Here is a 17,813-nt window from a genome sequence, read left to right as displayed (position 1 = left end):
ACTGCAACTCCTGATGAGGAATCTCCAGGTGGTGATGTTGAGGGATCTTCTTGGGTCTACTTCTGTCTAGCAGAAGTTGTTTTCAAATGGCTGATGCTCTGACGCCATGTCCATTTTTCCAGCATGGTGACCTGATAACCCAAAGATGCTTGAGGCCGAGGAGGTCGAATGCTTTTGAACAAAAGCAACCTTGTGATAAGCCGTGGGAAAAATAACTTCCCCACCTTTTTTGGCTTATTCTCAACAAAATATTTGGCTCTGCAGATCATGGCCAGATAGATCTTTCCAATATCAAACCAACACCCTTTATACATATAGTATAAAACAGACAAGAATTTTCCCCGTCGTTCTTGCTCATGGCCTATAGGACAAAGATTTTTCCTAATAGCATCATCCAACAACCACATCTTTGATGGCAAGTAGGCGCGGCGTGCAGCGTTATTGTGCTTATTCATCTTTCCACCGCACATATCATCAATCATTTCTTGCTTTGATGCATAGATTGGTTGTCGAGATCCAGTGGGCTCATCATCTGTTGGTGGATACCCTAAGCAGCAACACAGATCTGCTGTTGTGAATTGAACTTTCACACCAGCAATGATAACCTGATAAACCAGTTGATCCCTAGTCCGCTCGCTTCGTGGTAACTCGATGAGAGTGTGATAGAAAGAGCGAATGATCTGAGGATACACCAGTAAGTTATTTTCTGGATCTGGATCTACGAGAAACAACAAAGAATGCTCCCTCAAGTAGTTCATCGCCCATCTGTTGATGGCTTCTCGTTGTATCGTTTTTTCAATTTGACACTCCGGAATTATTTCAGCTTTATTGAACAACGCAAGCCTGGATTGCAATTGTGATACGATGGTGCGTGGTCGTCTCGGCATGGTTTCTGATCTCTGTTAGAGAGAAAACACACTCTTGCCAGAAAATGAGTGAGATGAAGATGAAAACTGATCGAGACAATAAAGGAAAACGTACATATATTAAGAAATTTGTGGTGCTTGTCACATCAGTACTCACTTTACTGTCACGCTTTGCGGCTCATTATCACTCTCGAGGACGACTTTTTTTTTTTCTTTTGTTATTTTTTTTAATCAGATAATATATAAAAAATAATAATAAAAATAAAAATGAAAAAAAAAAATAAATGAAAAAGAAATACGGGTTGCCTCCCATAAGCGCTGTATTTATCGTCTGGGCAAGACGGAGTGTTCCCAACACTCAATTACCTGGATCTTGGAGAGTAATGTCTGGGCAAGACAAAGTGTTCTCACCAGCTGCATTGTAATGAAAATTCAACCTTTTTATTACCTAGAATGCTTTATGCTCGAGCTCCACAAGAAGATGACTACCCTTGCTAAAAATCAAACGATATGGAGACATGCCAATTGGAGTTTTATATGCAGTGCGATATGCCCAAAGAGCATCATTCAATTTTATACTCCAGTCAGTTCTTTTGATATTCACAGTCTTCTCCAAAAGTCGTTTAATTTCACCATGAGAAATATCAACTAGGCAGATTGCCGAGTCAACCATTAGAGAATGATGGTGGAAAGGCCAAAATGAAATTATTTTGTTTTAATTTTAAATTTTTTTTAAATTTTTTATGCAAGGTGAACTTGCAGTTTTTTTTTTTCAACAAAATTAAAAGAGTTAATATACACAAAATAAAAAATTAATATAAAAGACAGTAAAATGGGGCATAAAGGCCAACCATAAGTATTAACAGAAATAAAAAGTTATAGTAGGCGGCTTAGCCGACCATATAAGTATATATGTACAGGTGGGGCAGTGTAAAGCCAACCATAAATATAAATAATACTGTATAAATAAATAAATGAATAAATGTTAGTAAGTTAGTAAATGTTCGTGACAGTTATTATAAACAGATATAGGCGGTAGCAGTAGAACCAGCCAATAATATATAGTTAGATGGGGCGGTAAAGCCATCCACAAATATAAAACTGAAAAACCTTCCATTAAGGAGGTGTAGTATACTAATATTAATATATACATATATACATATATACAAGAGTTAGATAACAATATATTAAATCAGTCCCCGGCATCGGCGCCAAAAACTTGATGTGGGGTTTAGTACCCGCTAAAAGTATAGCGATTCCAAACCCAAATTATACTCGCAAGTGCACGAATCAATTGTAGTATAGAAGTGGCAAATACTAGTGTCGTATCCACAGGGACTGAATATTAAATATCTGCAATTCCAACTCTTGTAATTATCAATGGAAACAAAATAAATAAGGATTAACACAAATAAACAAACACTAGGGATCCGATTTCACAACTCTATTGTATTTAAATTATTTAGCCGACAATTATCATTTCATTCATGCATGTCAAAGATCAAGTCCCCTAATTTATGTAATAGTCATGGGCATCTGACTTACCACGTCTATTCCCAATTGCAACCATCCATGGGCATTTGGATTGGCTAGGACAATCAAGAATGCATTAGGATTTATGGTAACTTATGTAGCGATCACAAAGATCCTAGCATATGGCATTTATGTCTAGGTAACTCCGGTGTTAACTGCAAGAAGCTGGTCTCAAATTGGACATGGGCATTTGCCTCAATTTGCATCATGGTAATCAAACCTAGATGGTAGCTAAGCATCAAGATTTAATTATCAATAAAGAATAGCTAATTAACACTTGACATAGCATAAATAAACTAATAATTAATCAAACCAAATTTATTTAGATACAATAGAGTGGATCCATCATCACCCTAGTAAGAGGATTAGTTCCTCATACTAGGTTTACACAACCAACAATTAATCTCACAAAATTCTAGAAAGAATATGTGAGAGAATTGTTGTAAGAGAAAAACTCAAGAACTTACTCCTTGATTTTTCTTCTTTTCTTGCCTCTTTCTCTCTTCATTCAATGTTGTCTTGTATTCCTTCCTCTCTTTTCTCGTCTTCCTCCTTGATTTCTTCTCTGGTTTTGTGATTTTTCCTCTTTTTTTTTTTGTGATCCCTCTTCCTCCTTTATAGTAGTGAAAATATACTGGTGAGATTGAAAATACTAAGGATAGTCTTCACATGATTTCCTTTAGCGCTGTGTTTTGAAGACTTTCGGATAAAAGTTGTGCCGCCTACATGAAAATCAATACAGATGTTAGACAATTATACATATATATATATATATATAAAACACTATTCACTTTTTGACTTAAACGTAATATGTATATATATTCTATATAAATACACACATATATATATATATTACTATTACGTTGGACTTGGGCATATATATATATACACACATATATATCTATATATATAACTATTTATATAAACATATATCTATATAACACTACTTATATATAGATTTTTGTACGTTTATCAACCCTCATGATGAAATATGAACCACAATGATCATAATTCATCTATAATGCCCAAGACAAATCATGATTCTCTCAACTTCAAATCTAGGAGGCCATAGCATCATTTCGTACCCCTTGTCCAAATCTCAGCTACAAGTATTGTATTAGTTATCAGGAACTGCCCACTTAAGAGACTTTAAAATGTACTAAAAAAGAGGCTCCAATACAGGCTTATAGCTTTTGTACCAATATACACATGCAGATGCATGCACAAGTTTGCTCAGAAACATAACACACATAAATTTGACAAACTAAAGAGAGCAAAAGCAACATATATTTCAGCAAACCAAATACCATTTTTCTCTCTGGTCCTAAAAATTTTATTCTGCTTATCCCCAAGGGACGTTTCTTGCTCAAGAAACCTCTACTTTCATCAAAATTGTCTTCTTTACAGACTCGTTTAATTACTGATATCTTCATAGACAACCTAGCTAATCTGCAAGAAAATTTCATCCTAAATTTCAATATCCAAAAATGGCTTGCAACCAACAACTGCATTTGCTTTTCTGTTTACTTCTAGCACCGTCCTATATACCTTTTCTATCCTCTTACGAAAGGCCATTCCACCTAAATTTTTAATAGATGTAGCCAATCTATTTGAACACTAATAGATAAAATGAAGCAATATCCTTGTATCTCTTACTACCATCAGCCCAACTAATAAACAAATAGAATCTTCCTGCTAACATTGTACAAGAATTTCCAATTCAAACTGCCAGGGCCTACTGGCCTAGGCAGTTTCACTGTCACTAATAATTACATCATTATCATCATCATCTAAGCCTATATCCAAAAGTTTGGATATATTGTCTCTTGATAGCCCAACACTCATAACCATACATCATAATTACATTTCGAACAAATTCATGCATAGTGTGCACACTATAGAACAATGTCCTGTTTAAGGTTTTTTGGAAAAGCATCAGGTCAAGGAGTAGGTTTTAGCAATATCCTTGTATCATTCGTTATTCAATGTATTTCAAGAATGTTTTACACGTTTGATACCAATTTCTGATATATATATACACACATGATTTTGGATATGGAAAGAATGTGGACCATGGGACTATTCCCATCGGCTGAGTTATACTGCTGAACAAGAAACATATAAATAGAATATAATTGTAGTGATTACCAGTGAATACCAATTGCAATTTGCAAATCGTGCTCTCCCAAACAGTAAAAACGATAAAGTAAGAAGTTGAGGTACCAACGTGAAGTAACATGCCTTCATTTTGAGGACTGCACCCTTAATCCTGATTGATTACTGCAAACTGTCCTTGTGCAGCCTTAAAATGTCATTATGTCCTGCAATTATTTCATAGACACGATAAAAATGTAAGAGTTTAAACTCCATATGCAATTCATTTTTGTTCTGAACATCCTAGGTCACTTACTGAATTTTCACATATTCCTGTTGTTGTAACAAACCAAGTGAGATCTCAGAGCTCTGAACTCTGCCAGTTTCCTTCACAAGGTACACCAATCTGTTCTGCTTGGCTGTCAAAGTGAAATGTCTTTACCATGTGCAGTTAACAAGATGAGTGAAACATTAGAGGATTCCACAAGAAGAGATTCTCATATTGTTGCTACTTGTTGTTACGGAAGTACCTTTATCTGCAAAAGTACTTCTGTAACAACAAGAATCGAACAAATCCCAAACATAGAGTGATGTGTGTAAAGCATTCAGCTTGTACAAACAAGTATGTCCTACAAAAAAGAGAATAATGGTATCCTTATTTATGAGGAAAATGGATGAAATTTAAGATTTACGAATGTTGAGTATATTTGTGAAACAATACAGAATGTGTGTTAAATGAAACATCTGGAAGCTGGAAGGACCAAAGGAAGCAGGACAGTAGATGAATCAACTGCGTCTCCATGCACTGGTATTTAAAACTAAATATATCAAACACTGACACACTACATTTTTACCAGAGTTCATCTTACATAGGCAGATTTTAGTGTTGCTGTTATTAGAATTCAAATTGTGATTTAAAGGGAATTGAACTCTTAGATATAATCAATGAGGCATTCAATTATTAGTCAGAATAAGCTCCCACAAATAAAATTAACTGATTGCTCAAGAAATTTGCCTTCAGTAAAATAAATGAGAGGCGTGAATATTCATTTAGCATCTATGGGCATGAGAAAGTTAAAATTCCTAAATCAACCCTAAATTGAATGTAATCATAGATTTTCAAAGGAATAACATAGCAGTTAACTTATACCTGTGTTTTGCAGATTCCAGCTGGACCAACCAGCTCAGTCAAAACACCAAACGGAACTCCTCCACATAAGGCCTCATCTAACCCTCTCAGATTAGTGGGGAGATGGTCTGAAAAGAGCTCATGTCGAATTTGGTCCTCCGTTAGCGATAGTGCATAGAAAACACAACCAAAATCAGCTTCTGAGAACGTATAGGCACTGGCCAAATAGAAATCATGGTCCTGACATGGAATGCTTTCAAAGAAATTAAAGTAAAAATGGTCTTAGGGTTGCAGTTTGATATGATGCATAGGTAATCTCACTGACATGCGCAATGGCAAATGTGACATCTGAAAACCTCACATCTAACGAGTTCATCAAATCAAATTCCATCAAAGACAGTACATCCTAGAAGAAAAACAAGCAAGCATCAATCTCTCGCCAAGATCAAAGAATTGTTTCCATCCAAAGAATAACATCAAATAACTGCTTATTACTCCAAATATTGATGAGGCATTTTAAAATTATCTCGTTTGGCACAGTTGGGTAAGAGGAGGAGTTTCACGAGAAGGCACTTGCAGACTATAAATTATCAAGATCCAAACAGCTCATTATCATAACAGAACATAGCAGTGAGGTTTGAAATTGAACAGAGGACGGGACTAGAGGTTCCCTTGGCCGTTCTGATGTTACACGTGGCGAATATATTTGCCATCGGCTTGGACAGTCCATCTCGTTGATTAGCCTGTTCTCCATTACTATAAGTTTCTCTCTCGTTCTCTCTCTTCCTTTCCCTCTCCCGCTCTTCTCCGTTTTGTTCGACGAGTCTTTTTCCCGCCGAATAAAAACCCTAATTTTGTGGCCTGTTTGGTTAGAGGGAAAAAAAACGACGTTTTGTCCTCATGCAAGTAATAAAATTTATAAAAATCCTAAGCGGGTCGAGAACTCTAGGGCTTGGATTAGGCTCAAATAAAATGATCTCGATTGGGCTTCAATCCAAGTTGGCCCAATCAGTTGGGAATGCTTATTATCAACATAGCAAACCGTATCATCTAACGTTTTCAAAGAAATTTAAGTAATCAAGTTTTAGGGTTAGGGTTAGGTTTACCGTTTGATGTGCCGGACAGTTGATTTCACTGAAGCGCGAAATTGCAGATGTTACTTCAACGAATCTCACATTTAACACCGCCATCAACTCGAATTCAGTCAAAAACAATGCATCCTGGAAGAAAACAACGTAGGCATCAATCTCCAACAAAAAAAGATCGAATATGTTGCCTCGAAGGAACTTAGCGCTGACTAATTAAGATGCAATTTCAAATATCATTAAGAAAGAACAAACTCAAGAATTCACCGCTCAATAATTACTCAAAATTTCATATTCAGCAAAATAACATGCAGAGAATGAGGAATTCAGTAATGAGACATTCAGCAACTATATGAAAAACCTGAACAAGTAAAGAACACCAAAGATCCTGAGGAGCTTCATCATGGTTGAATTATGTTCTCATCGGATATTCATATTAACTCAAAGCCTCATGGTCCTTTTTTCTTTTTATTTCAGAGCTATGTCTTATGTAATTTGCACCCTTCGGTGAAGGCAACATGTGATGACGGCTGCAAAACAAGGATCCTACCAGCCATCTGCAGTCCAAATAGAGTCTAATTAACTTGTTAACCATGGCGAATGATATAACTCTACAATTTTGAGAAAGTAAAATTCAATATACATTAATTGTACCTCCTGTGCAAGTGCTTTTGTTTTGTTTGAAACAACTCTGGGAATGTGTGTTAAATAAAACATCTGGAAGCTGGAAGGACCAAAGGAAGTAGATGAATCTCCATGCACCAATATTTAAAACTAAATATATCAAACACTGACACCCTACATTTTTACCCAAGTAAATCTTACATGGGCAGATTTTGATGTTGTTAATTAGAATTCACATTGCGATATCAAATGGAATTGAACTCCTAGATATAATATAATCAGTCAAGCATTCAATTATGAGTCAGAATAAGTTCACACAAATAAAAGTCACTGAAACACTACTGATCCTAATGCTCATGAAACTTGTCTTCAGTACAAATAAATGAGAGGCGATGTGAATATTCTAAAGTCTATGGCAATGAGCAAGATAAATTTCCTTAAATCATTACTAAATTGAATGAATCATAGATTTTCCAAGGAATAACCTAGCAGTTAACTTATACCAGTGTTTTTCCGATTCCAGCTGGACCAACCAGCTCTGTCAAATCCTCTCAGACAAGTGGCGAGACGGTCTGAAAAGAGCTCATGTTGAACTTGGTCCTCCATTGGCTATAGTGCGTAGAAAACACAACCAAAATCAGCTTCTGAGAACATTGCACTGGTCAGATAGGAATCATGGTCCTGGCATGGAATGCTTTCAAAGAAATTAAAGAAATAACATCAAATTAACTGCTCATTACTCGAAAATATTGATGAGGCATTTTGAAACTATCTCGTTTTGGCACAGTTCGGCAAGAGGAGTTTCACGAGAATGCACTTGCAGACTGAAAATTATCAAGATCCAAACAGTTCATTATCATAACAGAACATAGCAAGGGTGAGGTTTGAAATTGAACAGAGAACGAGACTGGAGAGATTACCTTGGCTGTGTTACGCACGGCGAATATATTTTCCGTTGGCTTGGGCAGTCCCATCTCGTTGATCAGCTTGTGCGCCATTACTATAACTTTCTCTCTCGTTCTCTCTCTTGCTTTCCCTCTCCCGCTCTTCTCCGTTTTGTTTGACAAGTCTTTTTTTTCCCGCCTTATAGAAACCCTAATTTTGTGGCCTGTTTGGTTGAGGGGGAAAAACAAGACTTTTTTTTTTGGACGTTTTCTCCTTACGCAAATAATCCTAAGCGGGTCCAGAACTCTTGGTCTTGGATTAGGCTCAATTAAAAAGATCAAGATCTTCGGCCCATCAGTGATTGGTATGCTAGTTGGGCCATATCTATTGGGCTTCGATCAAAGTTGGCCCAATCAGTCGGGAATGTTTATTCCCAACATAGCAGCTACCTATTTTACACCTAAGTTTTACCGATTCCAGGTGGACCAACCAGTTCAGTCAAAACACCGAACGGGAAGATGGCGTGAAGAGCGCTCATGTTAAATATGATCGCAAATGGAAAACACAAGTAAAACCAGCTTCTGAGAAGCATATCATTGAATGTTTTCAAAGAAATTGAAGTAAGCAAGTTTTAGGGTTATCGTTTGATGTGGCGGACAAATAATTTCACTGAAGCGCGAAATTGCATATGTGACTTCAACGAATCTCACGGTTAACTCCGCCATCAACTCGAATTCACTAAAAAATAGTGAATCCTGGAAGAAAACAACGCAAGCATCAATCTCAAACAAAAATATATATATCAAATATGTTGCCCCAAAGGAACGTAACGCTAACAAATTAAGATGCAATTTCAAATATCATTAAGAAACAACAAATTGAATAACTCACCGCTCAATAATTACTCAAAATTCACGATGAATGATTCTAAACCAACCCGGCTTGGCACTCTGTTTGGCATAAAAGTTTCACGAGCAATCACTTTCAGCTTCTAGAACGCAAATTAACTAGATCCAAAAAATTTCAATTATCAGACCTATGCTTATCTACTGCGACAGTCAAGCGGCCATTCACATAGCAAACAATCCAGTCTTTCATGAACGAACTAAACACATAGAATTGGATCTCCACTTCACTAGAGACAATATTGAAGAGGGTTTGATAAGACTTGCTTACCTTAAGACTGATGAACAACCAGGAGACATTTTAACCAAAGCGGTTTCAGCTCATCGTCTTCGAATCCTTACCGACAAGTTAATCATGCTCAATCATCAAAATTGACCATGCTTAACTTGAGGGGGGGTGATAAACTCCCTCTGTGTTCGCGCGTCTCTGAGCTTCCTCTCTGGTTCGCACCTTCGTTCTTCTTGAGAAGAGTTTCTCTTTTGCAAACCCTAGTGAAGACTCAGGTCTTCATCTTGAAGAGATGGGTTCCACTTTGGGTTGGTTCGTTACTTAGCTTGTTTGGGCCTTTGTTTTATCAAGCCCACTCAAGTCATTTCTTATTCAAATTTGTATTGTTTATATTATTTGTTTTTTATCTACCTTGATAAGACAGATGACCGTTTCACTTTGTAAAGTTTGTTTAAATAGGCTTATAGCCGTTGTGTGAAGTAAGCAATGAATAACATTGTCCATATTCTTCATCCTCTCTTCTTCTTTCTCTACTCCCTCTAATTTCTGCAATTCTACAAAGCAATCTACAAAAACTATCAGAGTCTTAAATCGGAGCTTTAGGGGAGAGAGATTTGGAACTGAACAGAGGAGGAGACTACCTTTTGGCGGTTCTGATGTTACTCGCAATGAACATGTTGTGATCGGCTTGGGAAGTCCGATCTCGTTGATAAGCTTTTTCGAACTTACTGTTACTCTCTCTCACCCCTCCCTCTCCCTCTCTCTTCTCTGCTTTGTCGCCTCAACTCAATCTGAACTCATTCCCGCGTTTTATAAGAACCCTAATGGTGGCCTGTTTGGTTTAGGCGGCGAGGGAATAATGAATATAACGACTCTTTCTTTTGCCGACTTATTTTGAAATATTTTCCTAATTCTAGGTCGGTCATGAACTAAAGATCCGGCCCATCAAAAAAATATCATCAGTTCATCACCACTGTTGAGAATGCAAGATATCGGCCCAGCTCTCTATTGAGATTTGAGGGAACGTAATTGGCTAATTGAACGGTAAACACTAAACAACTAGGCAAGTGAGGGACCGCGTTTCCCATTTTATTGGGCTTAGATCCCGTTCGGCCCAATCAGTTAGGAATAAAATGTACAATATTTTATTCCAATCCCAAGTTTTGAATTTCTAGACTTAGTTTGCATCCAATTAATTGAAAACATCTATATATATGAACAAAAATAGGAAACGGTGTATAACAAAGTTTATCTTAATCAATAATGGATAGGGATGGATATTTATTTTATATATATATATGAAAGATGCACGAGATATTATTTGTTTGTACATTATATCCTGGAATATACATATCAACAAGTTAACAGAAGCTGTTAATTGAAAACAAACAAGGACTAAAAATAATATACCTAGTCATCCTGATACTGCTACCTATCCAACAAACAAGTCATTTAGTTTTGTTAAAAGTACATCTTCGCAATTATTTTAAGAGTATTTCAGCATTTAAAATGACTCCCTTTTTAACACTTACTCAAACAATTAGGTTGACCCAATAATTCTAAAGATGACATGTCACTTAATTTCTTTACATTATCGTCTCCCTGTCGCAAGCCAATGAAATGGCCGTAGATTATGTGACCCTACCTCCTTCCCAATTTGCAAATATTAACTCAAATATTTTTAACATATATAATCATAACGATTTGTCCTCCATGTGAGTCGGATTCATTATTATGTTAGCTTCCTAAGATCCGTACGGTTCCCTTGTCCTAGAGCGTCCATAGTTGTTGTTCTTGAAGGCGACTTTTGAAGTGTAAAATGACAAAGAAGCCGGCCGGAGTGGGTTTTCTTAGGCAATTTTGTGGAAGGTGAGTGCAGTTGACTATTTTATACAGCCTACCTAATTGCCTTATCTTAATTTAGAGGCATTGCTTACCATGTGTTGTTCTCTTACACTTATTTTGCCTCTTTTTTTTTAAAAAAAAATCCAACTGCTCTTGGAATGGAATTCTCAGTCTCTGACTGCGCTGCACTGTTTCTTGTCTTCCATGCCTGTTAAAACTAAACATAGCACGGTAAAATAGCCTCAAGAGACGTTGACTAGAAAATTTGGATATCTGATCAGCTCAAAAATAGCATAAAATTATGAACAAATATGATTGTTTGCAAAACTATACACGTCATGATATAGACAATGCTAATATGTCCGGCTAGAATATACGGCCAGTCAAAAAGATTCACATATATCAGGATTACGTTTATTAAACCTAATGGATGAGTGATCATTTACATGTAATGTGATTATTGTTCAAACTAATGTCTCGTTTGTTTTTACTGTTTGTCATTAAAAGGGAAAGTAATTGTGAATTTGTGATGTGCGTGACCAGTTGACCATGAAACTTTAAGAGGAAGGAACCAGGAAACTCTATATCCCCACTTGAAGTGTTGGTCATAATAAGGCCCTCGATCAAAAATCTGACGTCTATCATTCGAAGGAAACATCGGAACTACCGGCGGCTTCTGAGAACAGTGTGGGCTCCCTCTTTTACGTAAGCTGCACTGCTGTGGAGGTGAACACGTAAACTGACACGTGTACATGAACATCTCAAGTTATAGTGGGATAACATGACCCGGAAGCACTCAATCATCTCTCTCTTATATATATATATATTTTTATCAGATCTCCTTCTCCTATATAAACCTACACAACATTGGCTCCAATTAGCTTCCTTCTCTGTTTCGCTACGGACTCAAATCACTCCACACGTACCAACCACTTCTATTTTCACTGTGAATTTCTTATCTTTTTTTGTTCACAACGATCTGAGATCAATTTCTTCACATTCAAGTACGTTTAAACTCTGTTTAATTATTTCTCTGTTACATTTGCAGATCAATTTTTCCCCATTGATGGCAACCGATTCTTCAAGGAACACGAGTCTTCCTCCAAAGAGAGGCAAGATCAAAGCTCAGATTTTTGAGAGCATGGTCAAGAAGGTGGTCTCTGTCTTCTCGGGTACAGGAGGAGGAGGAGGAGGAGCACCAAGAGAAAACAAGGAAGAAATCGTCAAGGAAGGAGGGTCCACCGCTGTTTCCTCGCCGCCGAGCTCCTATAGCTCTGACGGGAACAATGAATCTCCTAAGTCGTCGTCGTCATATGGGTGGTAATGGAATTTCACGGATCTGTTCATGCAATTGAGCTGGTCTCCTGCTCTCCGGTATGAAAAGCTGATGATTTGTTGTTTTTAATACAAATCATGGCTTTTCGGTGTCTGTATACGCATAAAGGGTCAGGATCTTGTTTAGTATATATTTATATATAACTAAAGATGGGGCGATTTCTCATGCTAAGCGGCGGGTTTTAGCAAGGCTGCTGTAGCCCCAACTAAGGTGGTTGTGCAAATCAGTGTCGTTTGCTTGTTTTCCGATGTCAAGTTTGAATCCTCCAACGTTTTATTTTCCTGAAGTTTTAGAGAGGAAATGATTGTACTGGAGGAGGTTTTATTTCAGGGGTTTCTCTGCTTAATTTGCAACTTTTGATCAGTTGTGTGATAAGTAACTGTTGTGTCATATTAAATAAAAAAGCTGCAGAGCTTGTTGTAATGTTGTTACCTTTTCAAATAGTGTTTGTAAATGAGATTGATACTTTACAGTTCACATCACCGTTTGCGTTATGGTAGAGGCCATGGAGGGAGGGAGGGAGGGAGGGATCGGTATTCGGTAGCCATAATATGTTGCTGAGTACAGACTTTTCAAAACCATGTTACAGAGAATACAGATCAGTCAAAAAATAAAAAGTGCAAATTTGCTATCAGGTGGGCCCCATTCTCTTTTCTGAAAGGCTGAAAGCCTGCGGTTACGGCAGCACGGTCACCAAAGGACGGAGGCTTTTGTTTTGTTTTGTTTGTTTTTTCTGATATCTCCAGGCAGCCAAGTTCAACCAAAATAACCAGCCAGTTTTGTCGAGGCTAATATCATATGGCCCTAATAATCTAATATAGTTCTTTCGTTATTCCTTTGTATGCCCAACAAAGAAAAAAGCACCATAAAATAATCACCAATATGATATTCCCCCACCCCCTCACTTTTCATTGCTAAAATATCACTTTAATAATTAATACTGGTTGCATGTTGTAAAAGTCATTATAATGTATACATATATGTTCGTTTAGAATGGTTGATTCTTTTGTATGAGAATAATGGTTAATTGATTGCTTTAATTGTTTGGAAATATGCAAACTTGTTAATAAACAATATTATAAAACATTTTATATTGGAAAGAGATGATCAATTAATTATGAGATATGGTCCCATGGCATATATTGAATCCAACATTTGTGACATCTAGCTGGGGAAAAAGACGTCAAAGGGATTATACACGAACCTGGATGTTAATTATGCCACGCCAAACCTTTCTGCCTACCCAAAACTTGACTCCACTTTGTTGACAGGGAATTGGACCCACCCACCCACCTTTCATCAATTCCGACTTTCTTTTTTTTTTGTTGATGGTGGTTGGGTTGTAGCCCTCATTTATGCAGAAAAGTGAGAACCCAAGCATCTAAGATTAAACCTTCCCTTTTAATTTTTATTATACCATAGATGGAGCTTGGTTGATATCAAGCTCGATGGGGCTATGCAAAATTGATCATTTGTTGGCACTTCCCCATTACGGCTCCAGGAGTCTCAAGTCCTACGTGTGTCTTTTTAGTGACCTCCGTTCTCGGCAGGTAAGATTAACAGAATATATATGTCGGATGTTGGGCTTTATTGAAAATGTTACTTTGTTATAAAATCACATTCAACTTCAATGCGGCTCGACAACCACCAAGACTATGACTAGTAATGTCTAGTATAGCAAGAGGTCAACGGGATATAATATTCACTGTCTATCTAAGCTATATGTATGGGAGTGGGAGGGCCATGGTCGGACCAGTTGGTGCACAGAGAGTTAATGGGCAACCTAATAACGTGACAATTCAAGACGAGAGAGAGAGTGAAGGTGATGGACGGAAAAAACACAAAATCCTTTTCAGTGCTATTGAATGAACGAATTCAAGAAATCAAAATGTTCGTCCTTCAAAATAATTGTAGTTTTAGGACTTTCGGTTGGCTTTTGCCATGGTCTTCGGACTGATGATAAATTGAAGCAAGAAAATGAGTATTAGAAGTCATGATGCATTAACGATCCTAAGCCTCGTCAGATGCAACATTCATAATTAGGGGGGTCGCAGTGACAGACAGCGGATTTTATGTCAAAGTAGACAAAGTGAAAAGGGTGTCTGCCCCCGGATTTTTTTTGATTATCTATTAGTTATATATTTGAAAGTACAAAAAAATAACATTAAAAATAAAAAATTTATAAAATATAATAAGTAATGTTTGTAACATGTATTCTTATTTCAACCATGAGCATGCATTTTAAAAAAAAATGGGGTCTAAATTAAAAATTCAGGGGGTCTTTTATGTAACTATAATATAATTAAGGGTATTAATTTTTTTGAGAGGGTCAGCTTGACTTTGACACTTTATGATCAAACATGCGTGGGGTAGCTTATAAAAAAAAAATTAAAACACGTGTGGGGTAGAATTGGGAAGTTTTCGTAATAGTATGAGATTATTATTATCCGCTATGGGACAAGGCTTGCACGAATTTATTCCTATGGATCTAACATTCTTGCTTAGGCTCGAAAAATCAATCTGAATGGGTTAGATTATTTCCGCCCCTTTCTTTCTTAGTCGATTTGGGAATTGGGATCTCATCATGGCAGTCCAGCTCATTGAGACGGCCACTGGTCTAACATCAATTAGTTGGAGTGTTTTTTTTTTTTTCCAAGAAGTGATATGGATCTCAATAAAAAGCATCCCAATAATGGATGTGTTACTCTCTAGTTCAATCATCAAATTTTGTGAACTCCTACACTTATATCAATTAAGTAACAAGATCCATTACTGAGATAACTTGGATGTTTTTTACTGGATCCCTAACATTTTTTGGTTTTTCTTAACGGTAAAATTCCAATGGTAAAAAAAAAAGGTGAAAATGAACAGGAAAATCCATAACTTAATCCAATATTTAGCCACCTGGCTTTTGAGTAATTGGACCAGCCTTATCCATGAACCATTGAACGAACCGATAGGTGGTCCAGCTTCGTGCTAAGTTGCTAAGTGCTAACCCAAACACCGGGATTGTGGGCCCGTAACCTCTTCGTTTCTGTACCACAAAGGCCCACTTCAATTGAAAACCAACATCTTGTTCACACTTGACACTTGAATAAACCAGGCGTACTTGACTTGTTTATAAAATATAACTTTTCTCATTTTTCAAAAATATTAGAGATTCCAATAAATGAGATATCATCTCAGTAATTCATCTTATCCATTGAATTATCTAAGTATAGGGGTTTACAAAACCTGACGATTAAACCAGAGAGTGATATGTCAATCACTGAGTGACCGGGATTCTTATCACTTTTGCTCTTTTTTTTTAGTAGATTTCTTTCTATTTATTTGTTTATGGAATTTTATATATGCACCTATTCTACAATATGTTTTATTAATTTAAAATAATGACTTGTTTGATTAAAAAAAAACCCACTCGAGTTGTTTCCTACGCAACCTCACAAGGACTGTGGACTACCTGATTTTATACCGAGTTGAACAAAGACTGACTCAATCAATCTTGCCTGCGAAGCAACTGAGTCCCAAATCTTTTTCCAGCAACCACTATATATAACACTCCACCAGCCATTTATACTTCACTCCAAACAACTTTCTCAAATATTCACAAATCCCTAAAACACACTACACCCTGATTTCTCTCCTTCGAAAAACCGTGATCCTCTGTTTCCTCTGTTTTCCGCTCTGTTTGTTTCTAATTCCAAAGAAATCCATACCCAGTTCAAGAAAATGTCGTTTGTAGACCCTAAAACAGTAAAGATGCAAGACCTACCACCAAAGAGAGGCCAAATCAAAGTAAGGATATTGAAGAATATCGTCAAGTCAGTTGCCTCAATCGCTTCAACTTCCAACAAAAAGCAGAGAGAAGACAGTGGCGTTAATAACTCAACCTCAACGACCCCAGGCGTTTCGAGTCGCTATAACTCGGATTCCGAGCCTTAATTGAACGAGAAACCTCCTGTACAGTTGAAGATGAAAGACCGACGGTTTGAAAGTTTATGGGTCTCTTAGTTCTATCTTTATCGATCATTTAAATTTTCAAAATTTTTTCTTTTGGTTGTAATTGCAATTGATGATGGAGGATGGAATTTGAGGGAATGGAGCTGCTGCTGCTGTACAATATACACTCTGTATAATTAATTTGATTATGTTGCAATGAATTTGATCCTTGATTGATTGAATTATTGCTTTTTTGGTTTGATCACCAAACTCACGGATAAAATCGCCATTTGAATGCATTTGTCTTGACAAAATCGTTTATTGGTCCTCAAAGACGGCATTTAAAACCAGTAATATTAAATGGTCCGCTGATTAGTACTAACTGGTTCCGGTGACAATCAGACAAGGCAGCATTTTTTGTCGCGTAAAAGTTAGTGCCAAGTGCCAACCAACAAATCATCAGCCAGTCCCAGACCGAAATGGCCTAGATTGTCCCTCCCCTGAATCTACCCTTGTGAGAATATTTACAAATCTGAGAGCACGAAAAACATATTTTATTGAGTAAATCCAACTTGAGTTTGGGATAATTTTTAACTTCATCAGTTATACAATCATAATTCATTAACAAATAACAGCACTCTAATAAAGAAAAAGACAGATAAAATATTTGGGTTTCCCCTGTTTTTGCTGTTTAGTTGTGGGTTCTTGCCTAATCGTTAACGAAAATTATCTATTTTTCAGCAGTTGAAATATGCATAAAATTCCACGAGCGAGGTGTGAACGGATAAAATTTTCAATTGTCGGGACAGAAACTTCGATGAATAGTCACAGGAACAACAATTACTTGGGCACTATCTCAAGTGCCGTCAGACAAGTCATTACAAGGTATGTACTAATGCATGACCTTCCTGAACTACAGGTGTTTTTGTAGTTTGGGATCATTTCAATGTTTCTGCTTTCAAGTCACATGTCTAGCTGGCAATAATTTATTCAAATTTACTTTGCCACTAAGAAATATTATTATTGTCTTCTAGCAACTCTACAAGAATGGTTTGTCCCGTTTACCTTTTTTACTATATACATCCGGATATGATTGTCGCGGTTAACAGTCAACTCAATCAAAAATTGTTAGCAGAAAAGCTATGTATTAATAGTTTTTGTAAACATTTTTTTATAAAAAAAAAGGCATTTATCGATGTCTCTTTATTAAAAAAATATACGATGCTTCCATGATTGGAATTTCCCTAATTGATTTGATAAATTTAGAGTTAAATCCCTCTAAAGTCTCAAAAGGAATAATGTTCCCTATTTTGGATTGAGTTCGAGTTAAAGACCAAGCACAC

At 36.7% G+C, this 17,813-nt stretch overlaps 1 long non-coding RNA gene across 2 annotated transcripts; it reads right to left on the bottom strand.

The window, feature by feature from the left end:
• Positions 1–4,351: 4,351 nt before the first annotated feature.
• LOC120003110 lies at positions 4,352–6,833 on the bottom strand. Of its 2 annotated transcripts, none has more exons than XR_005469266.1 (3): positions 5,644–6,833; positions 4,810–5,122; positions 4,352–4,720 (listed from the first exon to the last, which is right to left on the bottom strand). It is a non-coding gene; the product is annotated as an uncharacterized LOC120003110 (long non-coding RNA). The 2 variants fall into 2 exon arrangements; XR_005469265.1 differs by having other exon boundaries at positions 4,810–4,912.
• Positions 6,834–17,813: the final 10,980 nt, after the last annotated feature.

The sequence above is a fragment of the Tripterygium wilfordii genome, chromosome 7 (assembly GCF_013401445.1).
Source record: "Tripterygium wilfordii isolate XIE 37 chromosome 7, ASM1340144v1, whole genome shotgun sequence".
Taxonomy (NCBI): Eukaryota; Viridiplantae; Streptophyta; class Magnoliopsida; order Celastrales; family Celastraceae; genus Tripterygium; species Tripterygium wilfordii.
The sequence above is the reverse complement of the archived record's forward strand: the minus strand, read 5'-3'. Positions and strand labels throughout refer to the sequence as shown.